This window comes from Papaver somniferum, unplaced genomic scaffold (assembly GCF_003573695.1).
Source record: "Papaver somniferum cultivar HN1 unplaced genomic scaffold, ASM357369v1 unplaced-scaffold_92, whole genome shotgun sequence".
NCBI classification, from domain to species: domain Eukaryota; kingdom Viridiplantae; phylum Streptophyta; class Magnoliopsida; order Ranunculales; family Papaveraceae; genus Papaver; species Papaver somniferum.
The window spans coordinates 636,170-646,929 of NW_020652304.1; the positions used below are offsets into that span (position 1 = coordinate 636,170).

General features: G+C 37.0%; 1 long non-coding RNA gene across 2 annotated transcripts; it reads left to right on the top strand.

The window, feature by feature from the left end:
- Positions 1-5,349: 5,349 nt before the first annotated feature.
- On the top strand, positions 5,350-8,825 carry LOC113346090. Of its 2 annotated transcripts, XR_003358386.1 has the most exons (5): positions 5,350-5,696; positions 6,104-6,236; positions 7,018-7,122; positions 7,236-8,119; positions 8,350-8,825. It is a non-coding gene; the product is annotated as an uncharacterized LOC113346090 (long non-coding RNA). The 2 variants fall into 2 exon arrangements; XR_003358387.1 differs by lacking the exon at positions 6,104-6,236 and having other exon boundaries at positions 5,352-5,696.
- Positions 8,826-10,760: the final 1,935 nt, after the last annotated feature.

Consider the following 10,760-nt stretch of genomic DNA (forward strand, 5'->3'; position numbering starts at 1 on the left):
GTCTACAAGCTCCCAAGTTTCATTTTGTTGAATGGAATCCCACTCATTATTCGAAGCTTCTTCCCAGAATGGAGCTTCCGGAGAAGTCATAGCTTCCTTATAGGTTTGGGGTTCAGACTCTACCGTAAGAGTCACAAAATCTGGACCAAAACTTTTCTCAGTTCTAACCCTCTTACTTCTTCTAGGTTCGGTTTCAGTATCTAGAGACGAGGGTTGACTAGTCGAAGGAACATCTGTGAGATCATCGTGGACCCTTTTGCGAGGTCCAGACCCTAAAGGGAAAATGTGTTTGAAGAACACTGCATCTCTAGATTCCATTATGGTGTTCTCACCAATGACCATGAACCTATAAGCACTAGTGTGCTCAGGATAGCCTAGGAAAACACAATCCACAGTTTTAGGTCCTATTCGGTTTTCTTGAAACGAGGAACGACCACCTTGGCCAAACACCCCCACACTTTAAAGTATGCATAGGAAGGTTGTCTACCTCTCCATAACACATATGGAGTTTTGTCAGATTTCTTAAATGGAACTCGGTTCAAGATATAGCAAGCAGAGAGAATTGCTTCCCCCCACAGCCTCGAAGGTAGCCCTGAACTAGCTAACATAGCGTTCACCATATCTATGAGTGTTCGATTTTTCCATTCAGCTACTCCATTCGACTCAGGTAAAGAAGGTGCGGTAGTTTCATGAATGGTGCCATTAAGTTTGCAGAATTCTTTTATAGGTATCACATACTCACCGCCTCGGTCTGACTTAACAGTTTTAATAGTAACACCTCTTTGGTTTTCTACTTCAAGTTTATATAATTTGAAAGCGTCTAAGGCTTCATCTTTATTTCTAAGAAGATAAACCTGACAGTATCTTGAGTGATCATCTATAAAAGTGATGTACCATTTTTTACCACCTCTAGTTGGTGTTGATTTCAAATCTCCCAAATCCGAGTGGATTAATTTTAGGGGAGTTGTACTACGTTCAACCTTTTTGTTAAAGGGTTTTCTTGCATATTTAGATTCAACACAAATTTCACATTTTTGACCTCTGTCAATGTTTATTTTAGGAATGCATCCTAAATTAGCAAGTCTTTCAATGGATTTGAAATTAACATGTCCTAGTATATCATGCCAAACATGTGACGAGTCACAAACATAAGCAGAAGAAGATGCATTATCATTCAAGTTCAAAGAAAGTACACTAAGCTTAATCATGTTTTCAGTGACATATCCTTTTCCTACGAAGTCACCACCCTTAGAGATTACAACTTTGTTAGACTCAGCTACAAATTTAAAACCTTTCCCAAGTAAGATGGTTTCTGAGATAAGATTCTTTCATATGTCCGGGACGTGATACACGTCATTCAATGCGAGAGTTTTTCCTGAAGTGAGCTTCAATTCAACCTTGCCTTTTCCTACCACTTTAGAGGTAGAAGAGTTTCCCATAAACAATTTCTCATCGTCTCCTACTTTTTTATAGGAGGAGAAAGCATTTCTGAACTTACAGACATGCCTGGTGGCTCCAGAATCAAGCCACCAGTCTCTCACATTGGTCACATTATAGACAAGGTTGACTTCAGACACCATGCCAGTAAAATATCCAAAATCATCTACTACGTTTGCCTTATTTTTCTGTTTAGGATCATTTTTGGTCTTTTTAGGTGCCCTACAGTCTTTGCCACTAAACTTTGGGGGTTTGTCTACAGTACTCTTTCCCATGTTGTTACAACAAAAAATATAGTAAAGAGGATATTGCCTTTAGATTGTTGTCTATAAATAATATGTAACTGAGAAGACGATACTTAGCTCAAACTGATGTTGCACAGAAAATGTAGAGGCACGTATACGATACGCTGTCCTAAAGGCAATATCGCCTGCCACTCCTCTGAGATGCTACAGCAGTTAGCGAGTCACCTCCAGGATACAACTACAGTTAGTAACCCTCAATGTAGCATACAATGAGGGTACCCTTAGAGCTTGGCAAAACTTAAAACAGGATAAGAGATGTATACTGAAAACAGTTTACTGAAAAACAGAGGGAGAGTAGAAGAGATGTTTCTCTGTGTTGTGTTTTCTGAGCTTAAAACTACTCTCTTACATAGTGTTTGTGTCGTTACAAACAAGAAGGAAAAACCCATGCTTATGACAGAAATACTGGTAATGTTTGGTTAAAACAGTGCAAGAAATGCTGCTTTGTCAGGCATAGAGCAGAGTGTTGTGCCAAGCCAAATACGTACATACAAAAGAGCCAAGACAAGCACGTACAGACAAAGAAGTCAGGACAAAACACGTACAAACAAAGAAGCCAGGACAAGCACGTACAGACAAAAAAGATTCTTCTACATGTGTGGAAAACACGTACCAAAAGTTTCAGCAAAAAGATAAGGTCTAACGCACCCACAACGGCGTGCTTCCGTGCAAAGCATCGCGCGTACGGGAAAGGAAACCTTGTCCTAGTCTAGGTCTTCTCCCCTCACACCAAAGTGTGTTGACCCAAGGACCATGCCCTTTTAGTCAATTTTATGGTATTTAAGTTTAAAACTCTTTAGATTTTAGTCTATGTGGGACTATTATTTTATTTATTCAAATGAAAAACAACTAGTGGGCAATAAGTATAAGATCAAAACATAGTCCATGCAAATTTGGTATATTGGAAAATTAAAAAACCGTTTTTTCTCGCACCGACATCGGTTGAGCCTTGATTATATGTCCGATATTGGTTCTCTAGATTGAGTTGTCCGAAAGAGCGAATTGAGTCCTTCATTACTTCGGCTATTCATCACCTCTTCGGTTCTTTTCTTCTCAATCGAATGTCCTAACAAAAATCCAGAGGTGTTGAAAGATCAAATAACATGATTTAACGAGTATAATCGCAACGTGTTCATTACAGAGGTAGTAACCAAGTAATTTAAGAGTCTTCGATTAAGAAAGAGTGAAACTTATCTGTATCAGTAGTAGCGTCCTCGGATGGTAGTGGAATGTGATGGTTTTAATGGTGGATGCGGATTTTGGGTGCTTGAGAGTTGTAATCGTTAGATGTATGAGTGGCGAAGCTGTGAAAAAAATTTCGTGATAGCTTCCGATGATAAGTTGGAGAAATGGAGACTCCAGATGGAAAAGTGAAGATACTGCATTATCAGTAATTCGGAGGAGCCATGTAGATGAAGGGGTTCTGTGATGTTCTCGATATTTTATCACCCGGGGACGCTTTGTTGCAGCAGGAGCACGACATCTATATTTCTTTGTAATTCGGAGGAGCTCTGGTGGTTGAACACTGAAAACTCCTCTTTGTGGAATTTTTACCAACAACTTGTGTGCGGTTCTTCTCTGCTCGATCAAGATTAAATGTTGTCCACTCAAAAATCAAAAGCTGTTGAATCAGTATAATGACTTGATGATTACAAGCAATGATTACGAATCAGAACTAATGATTACAAGGTAATATAAGAACCCTGGCGGATTTTGTTTTGAAAGTCAACCAATAGTTGCAAAATAAATAGTTACAGCCTGATCGAGAGATTAAGAAGTAAGACTTATCTTCATGACTGTTTTGTGGAAGAGATTTTGTTGACAATGTCTCCCATCAATTTTCTTTGATTCAAAACTAGTTATGCTTCCGCTCACTGCACGTAGAAGTAGTGGAGGATTGACAGCTTGGGTTGTGAAGCTTTAATGGTGTTGGTAGCACTAGGATCTAGTTGATGGTGGAATCAAGTTACGGACGTAAAGGTTCCGGGTAAAAGCTATAAGGGGTTGCTCAATGTTAAGGTGAAAATCATGAAGGTGGTGGTGCTGGTGCTATTCAGTTGATGACCCCGGATATAAATGGGATGAAGATGGAAGTCGAGATTCGTTAGTCTGGATTGCTATTTCTTTGGCCGGGGTTGCTATCACCCGAATCCATGATGATGATTCTTGTTATGGTATCGAAGATTAGTACCCAGTGGAGTCGCCAAATGTAAACACCCATAAATTATCATAGGATAACATGGAGACTAATCTCAATACACAAAACAATTTTTTGTAGAATTCTATTTTTCTCTTGGAGGATTCTTTGTTTTTATAGACAAAACCTGACATGTAAGTATCATACACATGTACTCCACTATCTTTCTTAGTAAGTCTCCTAATATTGGCGTTACATATGTATTATTACAGCTGGGTTATCTAGCCACTCATTGATTATCTTTTTCGGGACACCCTATCTTTGGGACAGCCTACTTGCATAGCACCATCGTCCATAGTGACCCGGCTCTGCTAATGGTGACCCCGGCTCATGGTCAAATTCCCATGTTTACACACTAAAATGAATTTTAGTAGATATGTAATCATTAACATTAAACATCGCAACAATTCAAAACGTAAACAATTCCTCCTCATCACTAGCTTTCATATCATCCTCAAGTTTCTTTCTTTCCTTTAATTGCATATTGAACTTCCCCAACAGCTGATCACTATGTAGATCTTGCCAGTACTTTTACCTTCCCGCAGTTGCTAATGAAATTCAACAAAATTTTAGTTACTCGAGAGAAGAAATCATTATGATTTATAATGGTGTTGCTGAAAATGTTTGAAATGATCATGATTTAGTTGCGATGGAAATCACACAGAGAGGTCTGCTGTTGTTTGTTAATTTTCTAGGAAACTTCTTTCTTGTGCAGAGATGATGGAGATAAAAAAAAAATAGGTAAAACCTTTCTACTTATAGGTTGTATTGGTCGGCCCGTTTTTATGAAGGTTACTTGTGATCGTTGATATATTTAATTTGACGGCTAACACGCACCCCATGCCTGACCGTGATTTCTGGCCGGCATATGTGTAAGATAAAAACATGGGCCAGAAAAATTGGCCCCTGTGGTGGGGGCACGCTTTTTCTCTAGTCTAGTGAAAACAGTGATCATCTCTCGTCGCAGAATGCCATCCGAGTGAACTTTCATTTACAAACTTCCAGTTAACAATAAGCAAATAAAGAGGTCACAGACGAACACATATTTCATATGCAATTCATTTATCAAACTCAAAGTGGAGTACTATACTACGGAATTGTTCTAATCTGATTTTATTTCATGAGGATATCTAAAAGGAAAGGGATAAAACTGTTGGTGTAGAATACACCCGCCCTTTGTAATTCTTATTTTAATAACACTAGTAGAATTATGGTTTTTGGTCACGGTTGAATTTGTCACGGTGGTATAGGTTAACGGGACTAAATTATGCTTTGGTCCCGATGGTGCATAAATGTCGTGGCTACATTTGCAGTAGGTCTGCCAATAACTGTTTATGTTTTCACAGGACACGATGTTTTGATCGATGCGTGTCCAGAAAGCTAAAATTACCATCGCCCACTAGGATTGTTCGACTCGAGTGTCGGATAGGATTGGGTGCCACGATCTCTGACTCCGGCTTTTTCTTATTTTTGGATCGATCACTACTTCACTAATTCTTCCCACTTTCTTTTCTTCTCAACTTCTCCATCTTCTTTACCATTCATAAAACCGCCGAGAATAAAAACCTTAATAAATCGCTCATCTATCTAATTCTCAAACTCTTATTTTGTTGAAAAAGATGGATTATATTTTGGATTGACCAATTTTGATAAGGATTAAGTAGGGTTTGTTAGGTGTGCTGTAGTGTTTAAATGTTGATGTAGCTCCTTGATGGAATCTGATCTTTGATTATCATCGCTATCATAATACAACAACTGTAAGTAAGATGATCTATTTCCGTATTATGGGTTCTCAATTTTTGTCTTTTGTTTGCTTTTTATGACCTATTTCATTTTGATTTCTCTTGAAGGTTCAATTCATTGCATACTGGTAGATAATGTTTTGGGATTTGAGTTGTTCTCAAATCTGTTCAAATTTTTTTTATTTTTATTTTGTTGTTGTCTACATCTAATAGTTGTTCTCAAATCTATTCAATTGTATGAAAGTTCAGTCAAAGTCAATTTGTGAATTTCGTGGATGGTCTCTTAAATCGGAAGAAATAGAAGGCTTGTTTAATTGATTAGGTTATGGTAATTAGGTAGAGTTGGTTCTCTGTTTGATAAAAGTTTGTGTTTATGATTTTACTGTATAACTTGAATTTGTTTAGTTACCTTTGCTTTTCAGTTTGCGAGGTAGGGAAGTTGATCGTTTGGGTGAATTTAGTTTTATCGGAAGTTTTGTTCCAGTAATTCCTTCTTCTGTGCTAAGTTTAATCTTGATTCTGGACAATCAGTCTTGACTCTTGATGTATTTTAAGGTACACCCAGACCAGTTACTGGTGTTATACTTCATCTGCATGATTGTAAGGGATGCTAGTAATAAATGGATTTTATCTGCTGATAAAGCCTAGGCATACCGATGAAGTATGCCATGAGTCTTCCATATGTGAAGACGGTGCTGTAAGAGTTCAAGAATCATGTAGCTATGTATTGGTTTTGAGATTAGTACTCAGAATTGATGCTTTTGGAAATTTTCTGATCGTGTTTTTCGCTAACTTTATTTTCTGTATTCTCATTGGATACTAAAATGGTTTGTTGATGGGAGTAACCCAGGTTGAGTGTTTGTTAATTACAGTGAGACAACTTAGGATAGTACAAATTCATCCTCAGTAGTTGGCTAGACATGATTTATCATTTTTGGTATTAGTAAGATACTTACTTTGTTTGGTGACATTAATTATCTATTGAGTTTCTTTCAGTTTAAAATGCGTAAATATCCTCTCATTTTTCTAGGTATTCACATCTTCACGTATATGATTTTCTTTTGGGGTCGCTAGCCATTTGTGCCTTATGGCTGGCACCGGAAATACACAACTTACAAAAGAATTGGTCATCATACTGAGTTTACCTTCACTAGAGTTTCAGTCTTTCAGATACTAATTGTACCTTCTTTCTTTTCTTTGACCAATAGAAGTTGACTAGTAAAACCAATCTTGTAATAATTTACTATTTCAGCTGCATTATGTATAAAAATTAGTAGGTTTTGGTTTCGATTTATATTATGTACTTGTTTAACTGGTGAATTTTTATTTTTACAAGGAGCAAGCACCTTCAGTCATTTTCATGAATGACGTTGACAATATTGGTTCTGCTTGTATGGAATCTGGAACTGGTAATGGTTATAATGAAGTGCAGAAAACCAAGGTAGCGGGCCTGTGTTTTTCATATTAAATTGAATTGGAGTTTGGTTTTCCAAGTTCTTGAAGTTTTGCTAGACTTTTTAGTGTTGCCTAATATAAAAATATATGGCTTCGCAGGGGCATAACTCTTGCCATACTAATTTTCAACAGCTTGCTCTCATTAGTGTACGAGGAAAGTAATCTTTTACTTACAGAACCTTGTGAACAAGTTGAAGGGATGAAATCCCAGTAGATGCTTTCTCCTGTCAATTTTATTCAGCCACGCACATATTTACATTCTATAAATCACGTAAGTTAGAGATGCCAATGCATTTAATTTGATCTGTTATTTATTCTGTTGTAAGGAACGTCTTCTTAGGAGTTATTGTTGGCAGTCATTTCAAATTTCTTTCAACAACTTTGGTTGCTTGCTTTTAACATTTTTGTATAGACTTCAATTGTGGTTTAGTCATATATTTTTATAGTTTAGAGGAGCCATGGAGAAAGAAAAACTTCAATTTATCACTTTATCCTGCCTCCTTTCAAGCTTGTCTGTGTCTGTGTCAGTGTCTCTTTTTTTTTTTCTCTGCATTTCATCAATTAATTCTACCGTGTTCGACTTCTAATGTAATGTCAATCACTTTCTATGATTAATATCTAGTTTTGTGGTGTTTGCATCTCTTTTCACAATGTAATTGAAGCTTATGTAATAATATGTTATGGGTCGGATGAGATATATATGCCTTGGCCTTCGTGCTCAATAAGGAAATGCCAAGTTATATTTCACGTTTTTCAACCTTTTTTTATACTTGTATCAAATTCCTATTAATGATGTTTCTTTTGGATTTGGGTGCTGGTGGCTTTGAGTGAATTGTGTCTGGGAAGGTGGTGATTAGTGATGACTGATATATGAGTAAGCTTCATTGCGCACCGAGTATTGCACAATCTCTGTGTAATAGCATACATTTGAGTATCAGCGCAGTCATCCAAGATTCAGACATGCTTGCTTATTCCTTACACTGGTAAGTTTTCATATGATCACTTATGAGCGGGAAATCATTCTAGACACTCATGTCATGTGAGACATAGGTTACTTTTTCCTTGGCTTGTTGCTGTGTCTAATCTAACTGTTGCCGAGTCTCTCTCTTGTAAGGTCAGGGTTGTTCTAATTCTTGATTCTTGGAAAATTATATCATTTAGTATTTATCGGACATCTTAGTGTTGTCTAATATATAAATATATGGTTTTGCAGGGCGTAACTCTCACCACAGTAATTTTGCACAAATTGTTCCTGTTGGTGCCTGAGGGACGACAGAAGACTGCTAGCAGTGACGTAATATTCTCCTATCTGATAGAGTATATTCATTGTTCGAAGAATGACACACACTTCAGCAGTATAAGATCTTACATTGTGTCATGAATTCTACATTTTGTTTTATTCCTCTCTTCTATATATTCTGTTGCAGCCAAGCCACATCCTAGCGGAAGAGTTTGGAGGTACAAGCATCTTCAGTAAACAGAACCTAGGGTAGGCTGGCAATGGAAGTGCAATTCTCCTTCGCGAAATTTGTTGGAGGTTGCCCTTCCAACTCTTTTATGCGAATGTGTTTATATATTTTGAAACTTGCTGACAATATTGATATTACTTGTAAAACTCTATCACATTCCGTGTATCAACATATTTATATTCCATGTTGATTTTCCATTATATTATTTGACTTGATGCAATGCAGAAAGCTTTCGTTTACATTATTTGTTACTGCTCACGCATACTTCTTTTAAAGCGCGAAACTGTGCTAATCGTCAGTATGAGCAATGGTATTGACGCAGGAAATGTAAGGGATATTGGTCCCGGTAAAATATGGAAATCCGTGTTCAGTGAATAAATTTAGCCACGGTGTATTATAAAATTTAGAGACCTGCGAGCAAATTTGTCTCGCTGTATAACAAAACTTCGAGACCAATGAGCAAAGTTGTCTCGGTATACCAAGGGAACCTTGACTAATGAGGCCGTGGTCACGGTGGAATACAGAAATCACCGTGACCAAATTGTACAGCTTTTGGCCTCGCAGGCTTTGGACACGGTTTTTCAAAATTGAAACACCGTGACCATAGATCTTTGTACACGGTAAATTACCCTGAAGAAATGCCATTTTTATACTAGTGTAAGTCTGCTTTTGGTTTTTTGCGTACAATCGCTCATTTTTATAAGAATGCAATTTTACCTTTTCAAAAAACGGAAGGAATACCATTTTAATTTAACGCTACAGAAGCTTAACATTCATAAAACTGGGCTTAACTCGCTTGAACAGACTCAGTTAGCTAAGCTAGATTAGGGCACAAGCGTGCATAAAACTAGCCCCTGGGATGACACACTATTTCTCTACCTTCATCATCTCTAGTCACATGGTATATGTAGAATTTGGTGGAATCTTGCAACAATGAACAACACGTTAGATGTATCAAAAATAATATGTAAAGAACTAATGCGAAACAATTCTACCGAAACACCTTGATGAGAGCAGAATCACAGGTTTAACAAGTTTCCCTTAACACATTAGTTCGCAGGTATATTCGAGTTGAGTAATGCTAAACCACTCACAGCGAGGATGTGTCCAGGATAAGACTGCCTGATATAACTTGAGTTAGCATAATGCAAGTTACCCACTCTTGAACTCAGCAACGGGGATGGAAGTAAAACGCCGCAAGAAGATGAAGAAAAGAAGACAGAAAGATGGTCATATCTTGTGTTGTGAAAACAGAATTTCGAGTTGTATTTATAGGATGAAAATACTTGCAAATCAAGTTAGGTTTTGGTTTTCTTCAAAAACAAGTAAAACACGTAAAAGGAATTTACACATAAATAAAACTCTTAAGAAATAACTTTGGAATTAATTTCCTAAAGAAAACTCGCCAAAAAATAAATCCATGTAGTCCATGTAGAAAAGGAACTTGGTGCATGGTACCAAATTAGGTTTTGTTTTATTTCAAAAACAAGTAAAACACGTAAAAGGAATTTACCCATAGATAAAACTCTTAAGAAATAAATTTGGAATTATTTTCCTAAAGAAAACTCGCCAAAAAATAAAATCATGTAGAAAAGGAACTTGCTGCAAAGCATATGCGCATATCGCATGGGTAAAAATATGTATTTTTTACCACCTGCTCCACCCACGTTTTACAATACATACATAAGAGTATGATTATATAGTGGAGCTCCTCTTTAGTTTTTCACAATGTGGGACTAAAGGTTCCACTTCATTCACCCAAAAATGAGTGAGACGGTGAGTATCCTTATACCCTTAGGTCATTAGATCAAACCACACCAAGACCATAAAACCTTTTAATTAAAACTCATTTTCTCCAACAAAATCATCCGAGTGAACTTTTTCTTACAAATTTATAATTTCTCCTCGTAATAACAGAAAAACAGAAATAGTTCGTCCTCCTAACAGACATCTCTGACTGACACCCCACCCTCCCTTTACATGCTTCTAAAATCTTGGTAGAAGACTTCCCTGGGGATTGAAATGTGCATGGACCCTCCATTTACAACACTAGCATAAGAAATGAATTTCTTTGGCGGACTTGTTTTGATACCTTCTTACACCAACCATGAAAGGAGTAGAGAACAAAAAAAAACAATGAAATTAAAAAAAAAAA